Here is a 19,639-nt window from a genome sequence, read left to right as displayed (position 1 = left end):
CTGAGCTGCTATGCCAGTTTATCTCCTTATTAAATATGCATTAATAAATCAATTTTTTCTGTAGACAGGAGTTATTTTTGTTTCTCCAAGCTATAGCATTTAATATAAAACATGTAGTAGCAAATCTTAGAATAGATGGATGCAAAGAGAATAAGAGACCTAAATAGGAGTTAGGTTGAGGAGGTTGAATGTTATACAGATGGTCAATTTAAAAATCAGTGGTACTTGGTGGCTATTTTAAGTACTGAGAACACAAGAGTTTTTGTTGTCTGGACTATACTTCAACTTTCAAACAAAGATAAAGGTGGAGGAGCAGGGAAGTAAAGAGAGAAAAAAAAATGAGCAAAAGTGATGGCTCTGACTGGATTGATTCAGATGTACAATACTAAGTCAAGAAATACCTTAATAGTATAGTGTGTTTACCTTATCTCCTAGAGTCAGTGACTTTCTTTTCTAACCAGATTCTGAATCTACATTTTTTTGGACTAAAACATATATGGCCTTGAAAACATTTTCCAGACTCCAGAAATTGCCTTCATTGAGATACTACTGAGGAATTAATCCTAATTAAAAATTGGTTCTGAGATCGATATGTTCCCACACATGAATCTCTCTAAGTCTTTTCAAAGTAGCACTGGGAATAATAGAATTTTAAGTGTGTATATGATCTTTTGATGAACAGACTATAAAAGAAGAAATAAAGAAATATATAGTGAATAAATAAAAAATAAATAAACTGTAAACCAAGTAGAAGTTAAAACTTAGGGACTCAGATCACATACGTGCTCTATGATTCTACTTTTTCAGGAACAATGACTTGATTCTATGAATAGTACTAGAGTCTTTGATGACAATATAAAAACAATTAAATGAGTTAGAATGTAATAAGTTATCACAGAAACATGAATCTGGCACTGCCAACTCAAAATTGGCACTTACCATCTACCTCTACAAGAATTAAGTCACTAGCCACTGCAGTCGCTGACCTTCAACACATCCTGAAAGGAGTTCAGGGTGGCGATCAGGAATGAGGCACTCTGTGCTCTGGGAAAAACTGGCAGAACAGACCTTCAGATAGTTAGATATTTTCAGGAGAAGACATTACGAGGCCAAATTCTTGCTTCTTCTCATATCTAGAAAAGCACTAAAATCATTAACGGAGACGTCTGTTCCTCGTGACTAGCAGTAACCGTCACAAGACTAGCAGCAACCTTCTGCAAAAATGTGTGCTTGATTCCATATATCCCCCTTCACCAAAGTCCCGTATATACGAACCTCCCCCTACCTCTTCCAAGCAGTTCCTCAGAGCTATGAGACACTGTCTCCATGGGCTATAGTCTTCATTTTGCTCCTAATAAAACTTAACTAACAGCTGTCACCTTGTGCATTTTTTTTCAGTTGACTGCACTTACGGTCCCAAAGATTTGAAAACCTTATGATGAGTATGAGCCCTTTTTCTGAAGAAAAGGGTAAAAGAAAACAGCTATATGTTTTATCCTCTTATTGCATGTTACAAATACGATGATATAGAGGTGACTTTTGGGATTACTTACCATAACATTTTTCTTAAAATGGAATTTACAGATTATTCAGTATCTCCTACTACAGGTTTCATGGAAAGATGGAAGGAAAGAAGGGCGTTCCGTGATTATAAATATTTTCTGTGATAAAATATTCTTGAAAAATATTGGATGAGGCAAAGTTTAAAAGGCACTTAATTTTGCTGTATTTTGTTTTATGCTTTGGTATTTCTCAACCTTTTATAAAAGCAATCTAAATGACAGTGCCAAGCAAATAGCACACAGATATTTACCGAATGAAATACAAGCTGCATCAAATAATGAAAACGTGCATTGTGAGTCTCCAAAAGAATAAGTGATAAACATACCTTTAAAAACTAATTTTACCAGGGAATCTTTTTTTTTTTTTTTATCAGCGTTCCCCATGACTAGTATGCACAAACTATATTGGGAAATACTGGTCAGATCAAACCATGTTATTTTAACATGAGAAGCTGAGGTCTAGGGAGAGGAAGCAACCTGTTCAAGGTCACACTTGTATTTAATTTTTAAGATGATTTCTAGTTAACGGAAGGAAAAATGTATATCTTACAATTAAGATGCCCATGTTTTAAAATATTTTTCATAGTCTAATCAACACTAATATAGATGTTTGAAAAGTATGACAAAAAACGTTCACAACTTCCATTTTCTTAGAAGGATGTCAATTTTCTAATTGTTGCTAAATAGCTTGATAGCAACAAGCTATTATGTTATCCAATTTGACACACACAAAAAATGAGTACGTAAGAGTTTAGTTAGCTTGAGCAGGTACAGATAGCTACTTTGTCATATCAAACCAGTTATTAAGATGGACTACTCATACGTTTTACCCATACTCTTAAAATCAAGTAAAATAACACTGACCTGACATACTGGGTTGTTACTAATTGTAAAACACTTTGTAAATATTAAATTCTGATTTATCCCTGTTCCAAAATTAGTATATAAAATTCAAGGCAGCAGATGAAATAGAAAATCTTGAGAGCTTAGGAAGCTTAGTGAAATATGTCATGATGAAATACTAATTCCAGTTCAATCTTTTCTGTTCCACTTTCACTGGAAGTGCAATTTAACAAACCCATTAATAAACTATAAAGTTGATTTTTCTCCAATTTATTATGCTCCCTGAATCTTAAGTGTTTTTTCCCTGTTCATTGTTGAAGAAAATATTAAAAAATCAAACACTGAATTATTTATGTTGCTTTAATTTCTTATCTATTCAATGGTTTAGTATTGTAAATGGTGTCTCTGGTATATATATATATATATATATATACACACACACATACATATATATATATAATGTTTTCCCCATATCTGGTTTACGAAATATCTAGTTTGGTTAAATGACCTAGAAGAGCAAAGGGACTCAGCCAAGGTTTGTAAACTACGTAAAGTCACATAGAATGTATCGAAATCTCTGTCTATTGTATGTAGTTTTGCAGGAAATACATTCTTTTTCTCAATATCATATGTAGCATGTCCATCAAAATTCAATACTTTTAGAAGTTAAAAGAATTAAATTTGAGTATAGACATATAATATAAAGATCATGGCCTTCATGATTAAATGTGTTTTGATTTATATCTTAAATTCAAGCCAGTGGGATATATATTTGAGAATGTTAATATTTCCCATTATGAATTAAAGAATTAATTCTATATGTTAATACTGTACATTAGAGTATTATATAGTCTATAATACTCCATATTAATATATATGCAAAAATGTTTCTATGAGGAATAATGAAGCTAGGTTATGTATGGAGTCTTGAACAATTACACAGGATGGATTTAATAAATGTTAGTTCTTCTCTATGAATTTCCTTCTTTGTATCAGGACTCATATTCATTCCATCTAATATAATAAACATGAGTGATGAACATTGCACACAAAGAATGACAAGAACAAGGATATGTAGACCACATTTTCTTTAGTATTTAGATGGATTTAACCATGATATTTTCTCCCTAAATCTAAGCCATTTAAGGATAAGATTAACTCATTTCCTACATGAAGTATTAAATTTGTCTAGAAACCATAAGCTCTTTATGAGTTTCTACTGTTTGGATTCTTATCATACTAAAACTTATAAACTCAAACATGTTGAGCATCACATGCCATTCGTCATATTTGATGCCATCATATAATATTTAGCATAGAGCTAGAGGAAGTAATACTTAAATTGCAACTTTAAGGAAAGAAGAGGATTACCCAGCTACAAGAATGAAAAGAGAATTATTTTCCAGTAACGGGGATGAATTTGAGTGGGAAGTAAAGAAGAGCAACTAGTTAAAGTTGTCTCCCATATGTCTAGTTTTAGTAGCTGGATACACAGGTGCTGTTTACTGCAATACATATTGTAGGGGGCTTAACGTGTTAAATATAATGAAATTTTGGACATGCTAAATTTGAGAGATCTCAGAAGTCCTAACTAAATTGTGTTAAGCTAGTACTAGAAGCCTAGGGAGAATATACTGCTTGAATGGAACAATTATGGCACAAGGTATGTGCTGGGAAACCTGATATTTAATAGAAAGGTACAGGCAAAGAGTAAAAAGAGTAACCAGAGAGGTAAACTGTAAATCAAAGGAGGTTGTGATGCCACAGATACCAAAGAACTATACTGTGTTAAGGTGAAAGAAGTGGCTAGCCATCACTTAGGCTGCAGAGAGCTCAAGTATCATTGTGGTTGAAGTGTCTGTTGAATTTTTCAACATGGAAGTCACTTGCCTAAAGACAGTAATTTTGATAGAGTGTGTGAGTAGATTTAACTGTATTCATAAAAACAAAAGAGATAAACATCGAGGGCATTATGTTACGTGAAATAAGTCAGACAGAGGAAGACAAATAGTATATGATATCTCTTATATGTGGAATCTACAAAAGCTGAACTCATAGAAATACAGACTAAATTGGTAGTTAGGAAGGGTTGGAGGTAGGAGAAAAGCAGAGATGTTGGTTAAAGGGTATAAACCTTCAGCTATAAGATGAATAAGTTCTGAGAATCTAATGTACAGCACGTTAATTATAGTTAATAATACTGTATTATATACTTGAAAGTTACTAAGAAAGTAGATCTTAAATCTTCTCACCACAGAAAAGAAACAGTAATTCTGTGATGTGATGCAGTTGTTAGCTAACAGTATGGTGGTAATCATTTTGCAATATATTGTGTATATTTAAAAATACACTGTATTTTTAAACATGCACAATGTTTTTTTCTTCCCATTTTACTGAGATATAATTAACATGGAACACTGTATAAGTTTAAGTTATACAGCATAATGGTTTGACTTACTACATCGTGGAATGATTACCACAATAGGTTTAGTGCACATCTGTCATTTCATATAGATACAAAATAAACAAAATAGAAAAAAATATTTTTTCTTGTGATGAGAGGTCTTAGGATTTACTCTCTTAACAACTTTCATATATATCATACAACAATGTTAATTATATTAATCATGTTGTTCATCACGTCCCTAGTACTTATTTATCTTCTAACTGGAAGTTTGTACTTTCAACTGCCTTCATCCAATTCCCCATGCCCCCAACCCACACCTCTGATAACCACAAACTTCTGACCTCTTTTGCTATGAGTTTGTTTTTTGAAATATAATTAACCCACAACACTATGTTAGATCCTTGTGCACAATATAGTGATTCAATATTTCTATATGTTAAAAAGTGATTACAATAAGTCTACTTACCATCTGTCACCATAGAAAAATATTACATTGACTTTATTATTATTGACTATATTCCCCACACTGTACATTTCATCCCCATGACTCACTTATTTTGCAGCTGGAAATTTATACCTCTTAATTTCCCTCACCTTTTTCACTCATCTCCCATTCCTCTCCCCTCTGGCAACCACCAGTTTGTCCTCTGTATCTATGAGTCAGCTTCTGTTTTGTTATGTTTGTTCATTTGTTTTGTCTTTTAAATTCCACATATGAGTGAAACCATATGGTATTTGTCTTTCTCTGTCTGACTTACTTCATTTAGCAAAGAACTCTCTAGGTCCATCCATGTTGTCAAAAATGGAAAGACTTCATTCTTTTTATGGCTGAGTAATATTCCATATATATATATGGCACAATGTTACATATCAATTATATCTCAATAAAGCTGGGGTAAAAGATGGGATTAACTTCTCTTTAAAAAAAAGTTGAGGTTGGTTCTCAGATATTTCACTGAAAAATCTAGAGAACACAGAAGATAAATGATCACACGTAGACTCTATGATGCATTTTAGAAAGTAACACCATGTTTCCAATGTATTGTGTGAAGGCATGGGTTCTAGAAAATGAAGGAAGAAAAATTGAGATGGAAAAGAATTTAAAGGCAGAAATAAATAAAGAATGAGATGAGACAAAACTATTTAAAATATTTTATGAAATTCAAACCAATGCATAATTATTACTGAACTCATAGTTAAAAAAAAGAATAAAGCTTCGTCAAACATATTTGGGGATTAGGAGGAACCAGTTTAAACATCTTTCCTTTAAGAGGCTGACAAAATAATAAAAGATATGAGACAGAGGATGACATATGGAGAGGTCAGAAAATAGAAATCTAACATATATATCACTAAGAGCCTCAAGTAAGGGAAAAAACTTGTGAAAAAGAACAAAATTAAAGGAAAATTTGAAGAAATCTTTCTGAATCTAATTAAAAGTCAGATTTTGGTTATTAGAGTTCCCTCAATACCAAGTCAAGATACCTAAAAGAATGACTATAGGGCTTCCCTGGTGGCGCAGTGGTTGGGAGTCTGCCTGCAGATGCAGGGGACGTGGGTTCGTGCCCCGGTCTGGGAGGATCCCACATGCTGCGGAGCAGCTGGGCCCGTCAGCCATGGCCGCTGGGCCTGCGCGTCCAGAGCCTGTGCTCCGCGGCGGGAGAGGCCACAACAGTGAGAGGCCCGCGTATCGCAAAAAAAAAAAAAAAAAAAAAAAAAAAAAGAATGACTATAAGCTATGAGTTACTCTTTGCTGAATTGTGCTTACAGAACAATTTCAAAGTCTCAATGAATTAAAACCATATATATATTTATAATTTTTTCTCAAATTTAATGTTTTTGTTTGCAGATCAGCTGCTACAACTTCTCTAGGATATAGGGGAGGTTCATATTAGGTCTCTGGGGCTTCCTGTTTCTAGATACAGGCTAAAGCACAGTCCTTTCTCATGCCAGTGGGCATAGCACACAGAAACAAGAGGCTAAACAAATGAAACTAATATAATATTGTAGATCAACTACACTTCAATAAAAAAAGAAGCCGAATCAAATCTCTTAAACACACTGAAAGTTTTTGCTCATCTGTGTCATACTCATGTTCATTGCATTTTATTGATCAAAGCAAGTCTGATGGCCAAGCTCAGTATCAGTTGGTCATAGGAGTATTACTTCTCAGAGGTAACAAAAGGGAGTGAATATTTGTAAATAACGATAAGGTATACCATATTAGATATGACATAGTAATATGTTTGAATTTTAAATATATAGTGTGTATATATATATATATACGCACATACACACACACACACATATATAGAGAGAGAGGGAGAGAGAATAGAAGATATATAAGAAGAAAACAGAAAGAATATAAGTGAATCTACACAAAATAAAATCAATTTATGTACGTGAATAAATACTTGGCCATCCTATGCTGTTGTCAACTGGCATAAAGCGATCATATTAAGCTTTGAAAAAAGAACAATATGGAATTTAATTTAGTGGGATTGTAAACATAGCTATAGAACCGAATGTTGGTGAAAAATTATGAGAAATAAAATATATTACATGAAATAAATTTAATTGTAGTAATCAGAGTTCAAATTGCATACCAAGTATATCAAAACCAGTAATCAAGGGGACAAGTGTTTAAAGGAAATAATGATATATCAAGTTTTCATATTAAATTAAAGCCAGAAAAGAGTTAAACTGGTGATTTGAAAAACATGAGTTTATACATACAAATCACAGTCTTTGACAGAAGTAGACAACAATAATACAGATTACTTTATAATATTCAATTAAGATGTCATTTAAAAAAATCAAGTCAGTATTACACACTCTTAGGAATTATCCAAGTCAATAATTGAGTAGACATTATTGATTAGATTTCCTGGGCCATATGCTAATGTGAGTGCTAAGGACAGAATGAATATAAGACCTTGCTGTTCTAGTACGAGTTCATAGTTTTGTGGGCTTTCATGATCTAGTAGCCACAAAGAAAAAAAAAAAAGATGGAAATACCACCATTTTGGACACAAAGTCAAATTTTAAAAAAAAAGAACAGGCGAAACGAAGTATAAAAAGTTAAGAAATACACAAAAATACTGAAAGTGGTTTTCTTTTCATTGTGGGCCTTCATAGAAATTTTAAATCCTGTGTTTTTCTGAATCTTCCACTCTCTTTATTCACTGAGATTATTTTATAGACACATGTGATTATTACAAACAACAATAGCAAAATTAAACTAAAAGTCCACCAAGACAGCAAGAGGACCAAAGTCCAGTTAAAAAAACCTCATCTTATTATTATTTGTTAGGACCTACCGTTAGTTGGAACCTGGCTGGATTTGGGTATACCATCTAGTGGAAAGGACCCTGCTCCAAACACACTGAATTACTTTGCTATGCAACATGCAAAATAGTTATTATATATGGAAGTGATATCTTATACATACATATATGTATATATAAAGGTAGCTCCTTCATTTAAAAATAATATCAATATATTATAGTGCTTTCCTCCTTCAAGAAGGTGACTTTCTTAGCCATTAAAAATATTGACTGATGTACTGATGAAGAAATGAAGTAGTTCATAAGATTGTCTTCTGGAAATGCAGACAGAACTTACACCGGCTCAAAGGTACGTCCCCTGATCAGTCAGTGGTTTCTCCTTCCATCTTATCTCTCTCCTGACTCCTTTTCTCTCTTCTTTTTTTAAATGTAAATAACCTCCAAATTAACATAATAATCTACATAACACATGCATTAAAGTCCACTTAATTCCTGAAGGCACAATTCTTTCCACAGTCTGTGCAGACTGAATTCCTCATGACATGTTTCTGTGGAGATTTTACATTCTATAATTAATCTATAATAGATGTTTTTGTTGGCACTCTAAATGAGCGATAAAATTTTGAATAAATGTTAGATACTGAGGGTAATTGAATTTAGCTTTTGCTTAAGGATCAATTAAAAAAGGAAACAAAAAACAGCATCATTATATATAAAAACAATGAAATTGGACAAGTGATAAGGAATCAAAGAGAAAATTCGTTGGGAATTTTCCATCATCCTTTTTATTTATTTTTTTTTTCTGTGGTACGTGGGCCTCTCACTGTTGTGGCCTCTCCCATTGCGGAGCGCAGGCTCCAGACGCGCAGGCTCAGCGGCCATGGCTCACGGGCCCAGCCGCTCTGCGGCATGTGGGATCCTCCCGGACCGGGGCACGAACCCATGTCCCCTGCATCGGCAGGCGGACTCTCAACCACTGCGCCACCAGGGAAGCCCTCCAGCGTCATTTTTTTCTCCATGATTGATATGCATGTTTTGTCTTTCCAAGCATACTCATTTGTTTGTATTTTTCTTTCTGATTCTTATCAGAATTTTGATAACAAATATCTTTAAATTTTCAGTAAAAGCAAACTTAAGTCTTCTATTTTCTCAGCCAAAATAGTTGGAGGTATTCTTTACTTTTCTGCTGTTCATATTCCACCTGCTATCTCTAAACAAATCTCATCAGTTCTATCTTCTAAATATATCCAGAATCTGGCCACTTCACATTATGTTCACTGGTCTCCACCTGGTCCAAGTCACCATTATCACTTTTGTGGATTTTCACTAAACCCTCCACATCAGGGTGGCCCTGACATTCCCCTCAGCTTGCCTAAGCTCTAGACAGTATTCTTCCTGACTACAGTCCCTCACCTCTCTGTTTTTAGAGGATTCACTTTAGAAAAACTTATATTTATGTAGAAAGTAGAATGGAGTTTTCCAGGGCCTGTGGGGAGCTGTTGCTTGATGAGTACAAAGCTTCAGTTTGGGAAGATGAAAAGCATTCTGGAGATTGATTTTACAGTATGAATGTACTTTACTAAACTTTACACTTAAAACTGGCAAAGACAGTACACTTTGTGTTATGGGTATTTTACCATAATTTTAAAAGATAGATAAACTGTCAGCTGGTGGTAAGGACTATGGATAAAACAAGATACATGTGGGAGCACACAGGATGCGGGGTGATGTGGATTGCTGTTTTATATTTGGTGGTCAGAGAAGATGGCCTTGATGAGTGACATTCAAGCTGAGGTATAAAGTATATGAAGGAGGGATTGCACACCTGGAAAAAGAGCATTTTAGACAGATGTTAAAGAAGTGATAATGATCAAAGGTAGGAATAGTTTGGTGTGTTCCAGAAATAGGGAGATTGCCAGTGTAGCCCAAGCAGAGTAGTCAAGGAGGAGAGTGTAGAATGAGATCTCAGAGAAGCAGGGGGTGGCAGATCATGTTTCAGATTATGACACTGAATAAATACCCTGATATGAATAAAATATGGTATTATATTTCTGTGGAAAAAAAGAAAACCTTTCATTTTCAAATTCTTTCTCTGCCCCTTTGAGATATAAATCTTCTCCCAGCCTCTTGCCTGTTGCTGGTCTACAACTGAGGAATGTCTTCCTCAGGAACCTGAGAGCCACTATCCATACATTGGAATAGAATCATCTAGAAAGATAGGAGGCCTATCTCTCAGTTTCTGTGAGAGGGTAGGAGCCTAACTTCATGGGTACCAAAGAGCAAATGCAAATGGTCTAATCAAATTACCAATATCTCCTTTAATTCCCTCTATCACTTTTCCACTAGCTCACTCCAGTACTTAAAAACTCCCCTGCCTTTTGTTTCAGTGCAACTGAATTCAGAATTTCTGCTCTACTGCAATAGTATTGGTCCCTGTTGGAATAGTCTTGAATAAAGCTTTTCTTTTCCTGTTCAGCCCCACCAGTGCAATTTCTTAAAAATATTCCTTATAAAATAGCCCTAACCCACTTAACAGCAATTCCTCTCCCATCATCCTGCACAATTTTTCTCTGCAGCACTTATCACCATTTGACATACGATATATGTATTTTTAGTTTAATGTCTACTCCTCACAACATATAACAGCCTTTATCATTTTTGTATACTATTATTTCCACAATTCCTTGAAGAGTACCTAGAACACAGTAATCACTCAATAAGTAAAAATAAATGAAAATGTTATTAGGTGGCCTATTTTTACACTTACTCTGAAACTTAAGGAAAGGACTTTTGGACTTGTTGCTATATAAGTTTCTACAGAAAGGATAATTTATGTTTTCACTTAGTTTCCCTTTATTACTGATCAGAACTATATATCTATGGCATGAACTAGCAAATGGAACGATTCCTGTGCTTAGGCTTTTGGAATAATATATAAAACACTCTAGTGAACCTGCAGGTAGTGCATATATCTTTTTTTAAGAGCTTAAACTACATTGCAGAGAAAAAGCATAAGCAATTGTTGTAACCATAAAATCTTTCTCCATGTTTTATTACTCATTCTTAACAAATCCAGGTATAAAATATGTGAAGAAATTGAATGTTCAAGTACAACTTGTTTGTTTTAATTTTATGGATATGTTGATTTCAGCAGCTGATTGTGTTTCCCCCTTTAATTTGGCTACTAGAAAACAAGAGCAAACAATGAGCCAATCTCTAGCAGTTACAAAGGAGACATGTCTCTGAAGTAACTTTATTCCAGTTTTTTTTCAATTCTTTCAATCTCATTTCTCTTTGAAAAAGGAGTGCTTCAGAGATAAACATGAAGCACTGTTTTTTCCATATAAAACATAGTTGCTCTTAAAATTAGTAAATAACATTTAATTAGTTATCTATGTAATATTTTTGTGATTTAAATCTACTAAGTAGGAAGTTTTGTCTATCCTTTTCAGTGTGACATTTTGCTATGCTTTTCAAACTAAGGAATGCAGTAGTGTGCCGGCAGTACATCAAACCAAAGGCGAAAAATATCCATCTGCCCAGAATAAGAATGTTAATATGTTATCTGAAAAAGAAAATTAAGTAATCTGGCCAGAAATTTGATTAAAATAAATATAACATCTTGTGGAATAGAATTCAAAAGTTACAAATGTTATTAGTCTAACACCTAATAAAAGAAAATTCACTCTCTTAAATGGATGGGCTTATCCTTTCCTCTTCATAGAATGAATGATAGAATTGTTCTCTATCACTGCCAGGTATGTTATCATGTAGGAGATCCTAATTACCCACATTCTCTATTACCTCTAGCTAATCAGAAATGTAAGGCATAGGCTACTCCCTGTACTAGGGAATACTTCAGCAGTTAACACTTAAGGATGCAGTGGTAGTTACCTTACAAATTTCATGTGGTCATGGAAGCTCAATATTAAAATACCGAGTTTCCGGTAAGTGGAGAATCTGCGATAATGTAGCTTTGGTATTCTTGAGAAAAGTACACAAGTTTTAGTCTCATTTAGCTCCAAAAGACACTATCAACATTCTCTTTTCATCAACTACTCCCTTACAATGAATATGTGAAAATGGAAACTTGTATGGAAATAGCTACAGTCCCTTTTAAAGGAAAACTCACAAATACAGAGGATCATAATAACCCACGCAAGAAGTATGATCTAAGTTTATCCAAGCTCTTGAACTTGAAAATTATCTGTAGGAAATATTAAAATGTCATTAGTTTGAGTTTAACGTCTGGCAAATATCAGAATTGTACAGGAATTCAGGAATCACTTTGGTCTTTTTTGTATATATTACAAAACAAGGTCTTTTATTCTAAATGCTCCACCTATGTTAAATTGAAGAGACAGGTATCACAGTCAGCCTTTTGTACAGAGGTGTTTATGAGGACAATAATATTCAACCTTTACAAATGTTACTAAATGTATTTTTATGTCACATTTGTGGCAAAATAATTATTCTAGGTGCTAGTTTTGTCATATTTCATATTTTGTCAGTGCAGCTTTATTCAGGAGTATTGCATTCTGCTCTAATTTTCAAGTTACCATCCATGTATTATAAATACTGCAACATGGTGCTATTCAGAAGTCTTGCTCAGCTAGAGAATCCTCTTCCTTTCCATGAATAGTAATTTGGGATAACCTCTAAAAATCATTATTTATCTACAGAGTTTCTCATCTACTATTTGTGATACCACTTGAATTATTGACTGGCACATGAGAGATTGCTGTAAACATAGCTTCTTTAAGGTAATTTTATCTGTATGTGATGTAGTGCATATCATGCTATGAAACAGTACAGACAGACCGTGTTTAATTTTGCTTTGCTTTATTGTGCTTTGCAGGTATCGAGTTTTTCACAAACTGAAGGTCTGTGGCAACCCTGCCCTCTAGCAAGTCTGTCAGTGTCATTTTTCCAACAGTATTTGCTCACTTTATGTCTCCTTGTCACATTTTGGTAATTCTCACAGTGTTTCAGACATTTTCATTATTGTTATATTTGTTATGGTGATCACTGATTTTCCATGTTAACCACTGAAATTGTTTTGGGGTGCCACAAACCACACCCATATAAGACTGAGAACTTAATCGATAAATGTTGTGTGTGTTCTGACTGCTCTACCAACCAGCTATTCCCCCATCTCTCTCACCCTCCTTGTGTCTCTCTATCCCCTGAGAAACAACAATATTGAACTTAGACCAATGAATAACCCTATAATGGCTTCTAAGTGTTCAAGTGAAAGGAAAAATGGTATGTTTCCCACTTTAAGTCAGAAGCTAGAAATGATTAAGCTTAGTGAGGAAGACATGTCAAAAGCCAAGACAGACCAAAAGCTAAGTCTCTTGAGTCAAACATTTAGCCAAGTTGAATGCAAAGGAAAAGTTCTTGAAGGAAATTAAAAGTGTTACTCCAGTGAACATATGAATTATAAGAAAGCAAAACAGGCTTATTGCTGATACAGAGAAAGTTGTAGTGGTCTGGATAGAAGATCTAATCAGCCACCACAACATTGCCTTAAGCCAAAGTCTAATCCAGGGCAAGGCTCTAACTCTCTTCAGTTCTATGAAGGCTGAGAGAGGTGAGGAAGCTGCAGAAGAAAAGTATGAAGCCAGCAGAGGTTGGTTCATGAAGTTTAAGGAAAGAAGCCATCTCCATAACAAAAGTACAAGGAAGGCAGCAAGTTCTGATGTAGAAGCTGCAGCAAGTCATCCAGACAATTAATGGACAATCAATGGATAATCTAGCTTAGAAAATTAATGAAGGTGACTACCAATTTTCAGTGTAGACAGAACAGTCTTCTATTGGAAAATGATTCTATCTAGGACTTTCATAGCTAGAGACGAGAAGTCAATGCCTGGCTTCAAAGCTTCAATGGACAGGCAGACTCTCTCCTTAGGGGCTAATGCAGCTGGTGACTTGACGTTGAAGCCAGTGCACATTTACCATTCCAAAAATCCCAGGGCCTTTAAGAACGATGCTAAATCTATACTGCCTGTGCTCTGTAACTGGAACAACAAATGTGCTGGATGATAGCATATCTATTTACAACATGGTTTACTGAATATTTTAAGCCCACTGTTGATACCTACTGGTCAGAAAAAAAAGATTCCTTTCTAAATATGACTGCTCATTGACACTGCACCTGGTCAGTCAAGAGCTCTGTGAAAATGTACAATGAGATTAATATTTTCATGCCTCCTAACACAACTTGATCCATTCTGCAGCCCATGTATTAAGGAGTAATTTTGACTTTCAAGTCTCATTATTTAAGAAATACATTTCATAAGAATGTAGCTTCCATAGGTAGTGATTCTTCTGGTGGATCTGGGCAAAGTCAATAAAAAACCTTCTGGAAAGATTTGCCATCCTAAATGCTATTAAGGACACTTGTGATTCATGGGAAGAAGTCAAAATATCAACATGAACAGGAGTTTGGAAGAAATTGATTCCACCTTTGAAAGGTTCAAGATTTCAGTGGAGAAAGTGACTGTAGATGTGGTAGATATAGCAAGAGAACGAGAATTAGAAATGGAGCCCGAAGGTGTAACTGAATTGCTGTAATCTCACATTCAACCTTTGATGACTGAGGAGTTGCTTCTTATGGATGAGCAAAGAAAGTAGTTTCTTGAGATGGAATCTACTCCTGGTGAAGATGCTGTGAAGATTGTTGAAATAACAACAAAGGACTTAGAATATTACATAAACTTAGTTGATAAGGCATTGGCAGGGTTTGAGAGGGTTGACTCCAAGTTTGAAAGAAGTTCTTCTGTGGGTAAAATGCTATCGAACAGCATTGCCTGCTACAGATATATTGCTTGTGAAAAAAAGAAAGAGAGAGTCAATAGATGCAGCAAACTTCATTGTTGTCTCATTTTAAGAAGTTGACACAGGCATCCCAATCTTCAGCAACAACAGCCCTAGTCTGTCAACAGTCATCAAACTGAGGCAAAAAGATTACGGCTCACTGAAGACTCAGTTGATGTTTACCATTTTTTATCAGTAAAATGTTTTTAAATTAAGGTATGTACATTTTTTTTGTAGACATAATGGTGTTACGCACTTAATAAACTGTAGTATAGTGTAAACATAACTGTATATGCAAGAAGTTGATGTGACTTGCTTTATTTTGACATTTGCTTTATTGCAGTCATCTAAAAGCAAACCCATAATATCTCTGAGGTTTGTCTGTATTGACACTGTGAATTGATTTAAATATGTTTAGTATCATGGTAAGTGATAGCTGCATTATGCATTATCAAGTGTTTATAAAAATGTTCTTAGGTTGATATCAAAATTAAGAAGTTAAATGAAAGAAAAACAAGCATGCCTGAACTCAAAGAGAGACATAAAATCATTTGTTACCAAGATACTAAAACTCTTGTGTCACATTGAAATACTAAAATACTGGGTGGTGGGGTGGGGGAGGACAATAAATGCTGGAGAGGGTGTGGAGAAAAGGGAACCCTCCTACACTGTTGGTAGGAATGTAAATTGGTACAGCCACTATGGAGAATGGTATGGAGGTTCCTTAAAAAACTAAAAATAGATTACCATATGCCCACTCATGGGCGTATACCCACAGAAAACCGTAATTCAAACAGATACATGCACCCCAACGTTCATTGCAGTACTATTTACAATAGCAGAACATGGAAGCAACCTAAATGTCCATCAACAGAAGAATGGATAAAGAAGATGTGGTACATATATAGAATGAAATATTACCCAGCCATAAAAAGCAACGAAATTGGGTCATTTGTAGAGTTGTGGATGGACCTAGAAATTGTCATACTGAGTGAAGTAAGTCAGAAACAGAAAGACAGATATCATATGATATTGCTTATATGTGGAATCTAAAAAAGGGGTACAAATGAACTTATTTACAAAACAGAAATAGAGTCACAGATGTAGAAAACAAACTTATGGTTTGCAGGGTATAAGGGGGGTGGGGGAGGCATAAACTGAGAGATTGGGATTGACATATAAACACTACTATATATAAAATAGATAAAAAATAAGAGCCTTCTGTATAGCACAGGGAACTCTACTCAATACTCTGTAATGGCTTATATAGGAAAAGAATCAAAAAAAAAAAAGTGGATATATGTATATGTATAACTGATTCATTTTGCTGTATAGCTTAAACTAACACAATATTGTAAATCAACTATACTCCAATAAAAATTTAAAAATAAAATAAAATATTGGAGAAGACATCCATTTAATAAACACAAATGGAATTTTTAGCTGTAGCCTTTAGAATTAGGTAGTAGTATTTCTTATTGTACTTTCAGTATTATCTTTAGTATATAGTTATATATATACACACATATATGTGTGTGTGTATATATATATATATAATATACAACATTGAGAACTTATGGAAACAGTGTATTTTCAGTGTTTCACAGTTCGTTGATTTCCATTCTGTCTGGCCCACTCACATGGCTCAACTCAAATATGCAATCTTTCTGAGTTTTAAGAAGAGAAAAAGAGATGGAATATTAAAAACAAATAAAAAGCCCAAAATAATAGAATGTGACAACTCTGTACCAGTTTCCCGTGTGCCTAATTTGCTCTATGCTACAGCCAGAGTAGAAAACTCTGGAGTCCTACCATTCTCTCTTTCTTGTAAGGGGGTGACTTACGTGGGATATGGTATTAAGAATCTCAGTAGAACATTGCTCCATTTTCTAGGCCCCCATTTATATGCTCCAAGAGTAATGTTAACTCGAATGTATACTCAGCTTTCATTTGAGAAGTGACGTGAATTAATGTTCAATATAGAGAATAGGTTAAGTTTTTAAAAGGCCTAAAGAATCTAAAGGGGACACACTATAAGGAATTAGCGTTTTTATAACCCTAGTTCCTCAGGAGCCTTGCCTTATTTTATATACTCCATGATACTTATTTTAGGTCTTCTGTACATTCCAATAGACTTTAATTGCCCTGGAAAGGCAGTTATTCCCCCTTGACTGCATGTATTCCCTTTGCATGAAAGCAGGGCTCTCCAGAGTCTATCTTAAGAAAGAATATTCTTGTCACTTGTTAAAGTCCCAGGCATGGAACAATCTTGGTCTACTTCTAAGTCGACCTTCAACAATTGTCATCCCTGGGTTTTCCAGGGCCACGGTCTGCAATAATGGCAACTTCTCCAAATACTACAGCCTCCTACACAAACATCTTAATTCTCTTAAGTCAAAGTTAGCTCTTTATCCATTATGCTTCTATAACACTCTGTGGTCACCTCTGTCATAGCACTTATAACAGATATATTCATCTATAAAAATCTATTCTGATGTCCAAAGGGGAACAGGGAAGGTGTTTTATTTTAATTTTGCTTTGTTTTGTTTTTAATGTCTGTATCACCAGAACTTAATGCAATATGTATATAACCATATGTTTGATAAATCTTCATTAAATAAAGATTTTTTAAAAAAAAAACATCATAACAACTTTTCCAATAAACCTGGAAAATAAACTTCACACATATAAACTGCAAAGTAGTAAATTATCATTCCATTTTTGAAGAAATAACCTTCCCCTACTTTTCATCAAGCTGAGATGAAATTACTTATTTTTCAAAAATGACCTCTCCTAGTTTAAAATTAGAGCATTATTGTCTTACTGAAATTGATATTCATTATAATCAAAAAGGATATTTAGGTACCATCTAAGAACTCTGAGAACAGGTCCCATGAGCTCTATAGACAAAAGCATAATTGAATTAGTTTGTGATAATTAGAATTTTATTTCATGGATTCATAAAACGAAATACATACAAGGATGGAAAAAGAAAAAGAGGTATGGAGGAAGGGTGGAAGAAAGGACAGGAAGAAAGGGAAGGGAGGGAGGAAGGAAGAAAGGATAGAAGGAAGGGAGGAAGGAAAAATGGAAAGAGAAGGGAGGGAGAGAAGAAGGGATAAAAATGTTTGAAGGCAAGAAAGAAAAACTGTACTAAGTAAATTCAGGAAAACACTTGGTAATGTATGTGAAGAACAGATGCACCATATTTTCCCTGAATGAGGCTTTCAGGGGTAAGTTTGTTGTTGTTGTTTTTCCCTTTTATTTTGTCATCAGTGTCATGCCCATAACAATAAGCAGTTGGACAAATTGACAAATTTATCATTTTGACATGCAATTTTCTGGATCCCTTTTGCAAAGCCATGCTTAAGTTGTGAAGATATTTCAGTGTAAGAATAAATTGATTATGATGTTCTACAGATATTTATGTTGGATTATGTCTTTTCATGTATAAATCTAGTCCTGTGGTCCTGACTTTTCTATGTGATTTGGGTACACTTTAGATCGTGGTAATTATAATGATTAAAATAATTGGAGACCATAGAAGATTATACACTTACGATACTAAGTTAAAGTACAAAGCCACTATCCATCTTTGTGAGTGTGCTAGATGTTTTAACAAAGTATTAAAGTGTTTGTATTAATTTAGTAAATTACGTTTTGTATTTGTTGTGTTTTAACTTTTACTTGGTATCAAAGTTACAGAAACATAAGAAGAATATAAACAATTCCTAACATCTTTTACCTGGATTGATAATTGTTTACTGTGCCAGTGTGGCTCTTTTTGGAGGTGGGGCCTCTAAGGAAGTAATTGAGATTAACTGAGATCCTAAGGGTGGGGCCCTGATCTCATAGAATTTGTGTCTTTATAAGAAGAAACACTAAAGAATAAGCCTGACCCTTCTCTCTCACTCTTGTTCTCTGTCTCTGTCTTTCTCTGTCTCTCCTTTGTTCATACACAGGTGGACATCCCCACTCTACCTGTGGATGCACAAGGAAGACGTATGAGCACACAGTGAGATGGTGGTCACCTACAAGCCAAGAGAAGAGGCCTCAGAATGAAATTTGATCTTGGATTCCCTAGTTTCCAGAACTGTTATAAATAGATTTCTGTTATTTAAGCCACCCAGGCTATAGTATATGGTTATAGAAGCCCAAGCAGATTAATACAGTGAGTATGCAACATCATCAATCTTGACATCCAAACAAAATTTTGGGTGGAACATCTGCCCTGTCTTCATCAGGTGATGAAAACAATTGACAAGGTGAGCAGGTTATCTAGATAATGATCACCACAACAAAAGGTTCTCTTCTCTTTCTTGTCTTGCTAACTGACTGCAGCATGCTGGGGAACATAGACTCTGAGGTTCTGTCTGCTGACTCATGTTCTTTGAGCTGTACTGTTGCCTGCTAGAGTTTATAATTTGTGTTGGTATTACTTATATGTTAAGTATTACCAAGCCTCTATTACAGATTTAACTAACCAAATGGAAGCTTCTGTAATTGGTATTTAGGGGCAGGAGAATGGAATTTTGGCCCTCCTGAATGTGCCTCAGATTGAATTGTATGTCTTGATTCCAGCCTAAGATATGACTGATGCTAGGCTCAAAGGGAACAACTCTTGCCCTGTGACCATTGGTTACGGTCTCAATCAGGCATTGGCCCCTATTCTATAGGGTGCTCAAGAGAAAGACTGATAACCTACACCATAGATAGGCCGT

This window comes from Delphinus delphis, chromosome 8, assembly GCF_949987515.2.
Source record: "Delphinus delphis chromosome 8, mDelDel1.2, whole genome shotgun sequence".
Classification (NCBI taxonomy): Eukaryota; Metazoa; Chordata; class Mammalia; order Artiodactyla; family Delphinidae; genus Delphinus; species Delphinus delphis.
The sequence above is the reverse complement of the archived record's forward strand: the minus strand, read 5'-3'. Positions refer to the sequence as shown.